Here is a 6,000-nt window from a genome sequence, read left to right on the forward strand (position 1 = left end):
CCGGCCAGAAGAAATTTGTAATAGTAGCTGTAGACTACTTTACAAAATGGGTTGAAGCTGAAGCATTAAGGGCATCACCACCAATGATGTCAAAGGGTTCATCTGGAAGAACTTGATTACAAGGTTTGGCATGCCCCAGTCGATCGTCTTTGATAATGGGCCCAATTTGAAACACCCAAGCTTCGTCAATGGTTGGCCGACCAAGGAATTAAGGCTCACTTTGCAGCAGTAGCTCATCCACAGGCTAATGGGCAAGTGGAGGCTTTAACAAGATCCTTTCGGCCGGAATAAAAAAGAAGTTAGACAATGCAAAGGGGCTTTGGGTAGAAGAATTGCAGCTGGTCTTATGGTCAATTAGGACGACGGCCAAGAATTCCACAGGAGAGACTCCCTTTATGATGGTTTATGGCTCTGAGGCTGTCCTTCCTATTGAAGTTGAGGAACCCACCTTAAGAGTAATGATGTACTCAGAAGATGCTAACTGGGCAGCTCTTAGGACGGCTTTGGACTTAGTTCCTGAAGTCAGGGGCAATGCTCTGCTGAGGATGCAACTATATAAGTTAAGAATGGCAAGAGACTTCAACAAAAGAGTTGCTAGACGTCCATTAAAGATGGGAGATCTCGTCCTAAGAAAATGGAAGCGGTCGGCCGAGCCAAAGAGTTAGGCAAGCTTACTCCTAACTGGGAAGGCCCTATAAGATAATCGAAGTCGTTCAGAATGGTACCTTTCGTCTTGAAGGATTGGACGGACGTCCTATTCCTAGGACGTGGAATTCTGACACTTTGAAGAAATACTTTGTTTAGAGCACCAGCTAAATTGTAATCTTTTCCTAATGCATTACAATGAAAAAGTAGAATGTAGACATGTACCTTGACTATCCGTCAAGCAAACTTCATATAATACAATTCTACTTCTCTATGACTTTGTTTTAATTGTTTGCTTAAGTTACATACTAACGTCAAAAGCTAACTAATTTTACAAAGCAAAAAGACAATGCACCTTTCATTAGGAGTTCGGCTGAACATGTTATCATTCTTAAACGGATAAACATGTCAGATTTGGCCGGTTGTTTACTTAAAGAGTTAAACATCTCCTGAACAAGGTCGGCTGGAAATAAGACGCCTTAGTAAAGGTATCTTACTGTCCGTCCAAAAGCCACAAAACTTCGAAATAACAACCTTAGTAAAGGAACAAGTTATTTCATGATTCACAGAAATGGACGAGTTTTTAAAAGAATCAGTTCGTCCAACTATCATTCAGACGAGTTGCTTCCAAAGAAGCAGCCCGTCAGAATATTAGCTTGGACGAGTTGCTTCTGCATAAACGCTTTCCTAGTTTTAAAAATTATCTTTTAACTCCTTCTTGAACAGGAAAAGTTATAAAAACTCTTCGTCCAAGAAGGGGGGCATATAGGGGCATAATTTATAAACTAACTAAGTCTTTGTCAAAGGACGAATGGAACCCAGGCTCTGGCCGAGCAAACTTCTATACTTGGAGAAAAAGTGGCTCACGGCCAAGATACAACAAAAGAACTAGGCGGCAGGAGGATCATTGTCCTCTTCGTCCTGGGCCTCTGCATCGTCCTCTCCCTCTTCATCCTCAGAGGATTCTTCAAAGACGGGAGGTTCTGCTCCAGTTATGGTGGCCTTATGCAAGGCTTCTTGGAATTCCAGCCGACGAGCATATCTGGGGATATCCTCCTCCTCGGCCATCATCTCAAAAGCCTTCACCGCCCATTCTTTTGAGGTATCTATGATGTCGTTCATAGCCTCTTTGGCGCCCGCAACGGTCTCCGCAACCTCAGTACGAAGGGCTTGGTTCTTTACCCTCAGGACGAGGTTCTCTTTGTAGAAATCTGCAGCCATGGCTATGGCTGAGTTCCTCTCGTCCGTCAGGGCTCGTTCCAAAGATGCCCGTTCGTCGATCATCTCCGTCAACCGAAGAAGGTAGACTTTGATTTGAGATTCCAGTTCGGCCGACCGCTTTTCCAAAGCAATCTTGGTTTGCTGATGCAGCACCTCTTGCTCGGACATGACAAACTGAGCATGGTCAGCGGCCGCCGTCACATCGCGGACGAGCTTTTTATTTTCTTTTCTGAGCTCTTTCGCCCAGTCTTCTGTTATCATGCTGCGAGCAAAGAGCTGAAAGAAGAGGGAGGATATTAAAGTCAGGCCGAATGTTAGAAAAATTTATAAATATCTTAACTTTGGAAATAGAGCGTCCAAAAGAAAGTTTACCTCTGCAGCCAGCTGAGACATGTAGCCAACATGCCCTGAAGAGGCTCCCCTTAAACCCTTTATGTAAGGTTCAGGGAAGCATTTGAAGAGCTCTAGCTTGAGCTTCTCCCTTTTGGCCGGGCTCATCCTCGTAAAGGCGGCCGAGGCTTCATCATAAGATAGAACGGGAGAGCCGGCTGGAGCCTCCTCAGCTTTGCCCTTTCCCTTATCTGAAAGAGGTGACGGGTCAGTACATTTGATGGGTATTACGACCGTCTGACGGTTGGAGGGACTCATTGGCCATCCGCCAACGCGCAAGGTCCTAACAAAGTTTGAGTAATAGGACTCACCAGAAGAAAGGGAAGCCGTCTTATAAGCTTCCGGCATCTGTGTTACCAACTTGGCAACCGGCCCGGAAAAAGCTGACCCGTCCACGGAAGTGTCCGGCTTCAGCTCGAAGACGTCCAGTTGAGCAAGAGCCTCTGGTTGCTCAGTTGGCTCGGCTGCAGAATAGGGGATCAGGCCCCTCTCCTCAGTAGCCTCGCCGGCCGGAGGAGAATCCTCGGCCGGGATGTTAATTACCATCTTTGGAGGAGGCCGAGCTGGTTTCTTCTTTTTGGCTGTGAAGCCTTTGGATTTTTTGGGAGGAGGTACCTCGCCGGCTGGGGCTGACCTCTTCTTTGAGGCCGCCTTTTCCGCCAACGCCTTGGACGTTGGGGCGTTTTTCTAGAACAAAGAAAAAAAATGCAAGTCAAGACTCGTTCTGAGAAGATATTTTTATACATAGGATGAGGGTGCAAAGCTGAAACAAAGCGTCCATAATCGCGCAAGACGGTTTCCTCTTCAAAGAGGCAGAACGTCCAAGGTGGATCTTGGACGACTTGCTCTTTCCAGAGGCAAGGCGTCCAAATATCAAGCAAGACGGTTTCCTCTTCAAAGAGGCAAAACGTCAAAGGTGGATCTTGGACGACTTGCTCTTTCCAGAGGCAAGGCGTCCAAATATCAAGCAAGACGGTTTCCTCTTCAAAGAGGCAAAACGTCAAAGGTGGATCTTGGACGACTTGCTCTTTCCAGAGGCAAGGCGTCCAAATATCAAGCAAGACGGTTTCCTCTTCAAAGAGGCAAAACGTCAAAGGTGGATCTTGGACGACTTGCTCTTTCCAGAGGCAAGGCGTCCAAATATCAAGCAAGACGGTTCCCTCTTCAAAGAGGCAAAACGTCAAAGGTGGATCTTGGACGACTTGCTCTTTCCAGAGGCAAGGCGTCCAAATACCAGGCAAGACGGTTTCCTCTTCAAAGAGGCAAAACGTCCAAGGTGGATCTTGGACGACTTGCTCTTTCCAAAGGCAAGGCGTCCAAAAATCACCCAAGACGGTTTGCCCTACGAAGAGGCAAAACGTCCAAAGATACCTAAGACGGTTTGCGCTATGAAGAGGCAAAACGTCCTGGGTCAGTAAGGACGGTTTGCCCTCCATGAAAGGAGGACATCAAAAAAAAAAAAAAAAAATATATATATATATATTCATATGTACCAGTGTGTCCGCTCTCTTTTCAGCGCCGGACTTGCTGAACTCCTTCCATAAGGAGTCTGTAAACTTGGACGCACTCATGTCGCCTGTCCAAGATCTTCGCAACCTTGCCTTGGCTGAATCTGCATAAGAAAGAATGTCAATTTTCTGAGCACAGGACGAGGAAGTTTTTTCCTTGAACTTTTGGAAGATATACCTCTATCAGCGGCCGGTCTCAGCCCAGCCGCGACCAAGAAGTCGTCATTATAGAACATCTCCTTGAAAGGGATCCAGTTGGACGGACCTCTAAAGGAGACGTCATTGATAGAATACTCGGAGGTCCTAAAGTATTCCACCAGCTCTTCAGCCGAGCTGTCCTCCAGCTCCAGAAAGGACGCGGTTCGCCCAGTATTGGTGGCGCCCCGGCTGGCATAGCGGTAACGTCTGGCCACGGCTTCGTTTGGAGCTTGGACGAATAAAAATTCGGCTTTCCAAGCATGCATTTTGGACGTCTTGTCCCAAGACGTCATAAAGCCTTGCCTATTGCAAACGCTCACCCAAGCCCCATTAACAGTTTTGGGAACTTTGGAGACATAGTGTATTTGGGAGAAGGCCGCCATGGATGGCTGGACGCCCTTAAGCTTGCAGACGGCTATGAAGGTTAGAATGTTTTGCCAGGAATTTGGGGCAAGTTGGTTGAGCCCTATGTTATAATAATAAAGGATTCTAGTAATAAAGGGGTGAAGAGGAAAGCGTAGTCCGGCATCTAAAGCTAGACGGTAAACAGCAAAATGTCCAGCAGGAGCACTAAGTACAGTGTCCTCCCGGCCAGGAAGAACAAACCGGTACCCCGGCATAGGTATAACTGAAGAAAGGTGGTCTAAATGGCGACCTACTCGTCCTAGCCAACCAGACTCGGCTAGAATGTATCTAGGGTCAGACAATGGGCCCAGACGCCTCCTAATCTCGGAAGAGGTGGTGGAGGGATCGTCTGAGCCACTGCCAGCAGCAGAAGAGCTCTCGGCCTCATTTGATTCATCAGAGGCCGTTTTTGGGTTTGACGGGTTAGGCCCTGGAGAGCCAAGTCTTTCGGGCTCCTCCTGGTCATGTTCAGGAGAAGAAGTTTGGTTAGTAGGACGAGCACTTTGGGTTTCTCGTTCTTCTTCGGCAGGAATACGGGCAGTTGATTCCTCTCTTTCTGAGCTAGAGGCCGGCATGGTAACCCCTCTTCTGATACGAGCCGTCTGCTTGACGCGCGCCAGATTACCCTGCACAGGTAAAGACTGGGTCGTCTGACTTTGCCGTCCATGGCTAAAGAAAAAAGAATGCATGTCCGGCCGAGATAGGACCAACTCTAGAAGATGCCGGGGAAGTTAGGCCCTCTGTTCTAGGGTTAGCACCAACCCTTGAGCGGCCGGAATAGTTCGAGGAAGAGGACGAATCCATTTTCTTAAAAAATGCTTGAAAATACAAAGAAGATGAATGAGGGAATACCTGTAAGGAAAAGTTCGGACGGACGTCAGAGATGACTTGAAAGTTCGGACGAGCAAAACAACAATTGCAAGAGCTTGGACGGGAGTTGTTCTTCTCTCTAAAAAGTTCAGTAAAAATTTGCAGAGTCTCTCTCTCTAGAAAATTTCTCAGCAATGTTAAAATGATTTCAGGAGCGACTAAGGCACATATTTATAGAGGGGTGAAAATGACCCCCCCATCCGGTAAAAGTAACCGTTGTTCATAGGAGTTGACCTGTGGAGACCGGCAAAATGGCGCCTCTTTTTTGAAAAAGAGAAGGGCAGTTCCAGGTCGGTTAAAAGAGGAAGATTAACCGTCTTGGCGCCTCGAAGATAATAACTCCCTCTTTTAAGGGGCAAATGTTGTAGCCTAAAAATCAACGGCTCTGGTACTGACACGTGGCCTCATCTGAGCCCTACATGTGGCATATATGCAGGGGAATAAAAGTACAAAAGGGCCTGAAGGTGGCAGGCCTAAAAGTACGTTTCTCTGAAAACGTACCAAAAAGACCTTCTTCTGGCCCCAAAAACTGTACTTAGGCCCAGTAAGTCTGATTTACACCTTTATATGAAAGAGAGGTGTACTGACCAGTTAACAGCTGCCACGTGTCCCAAAACTTTGATTAGCCAATCAGATGCTCCCAAATTAGGGTGACATCAAGGCACAGCAGTCATTTCAAACAGTATAAATAGTCCTTGATTTCAGGGTGAAAGGTACGTTTTTCAGAGCATAGTACTGTTACTCTGTCATAAATTCTTCTCTC

Source organism: Beta vulgaris, chromosome 7, assembly GCF_026745355.1.
Source record: "Beta vulgaris subsp. vulgaris cultivar EL10 chromosome 7, EL10.2, whole genome shotgun sequence".
Lineage (NCBI taxonomy): Eukaryota > Viridiplantae > Streptophyta > Magnoliopsida > Caryophyllales > Amaranthaceae > Beta > Beta vulgaris.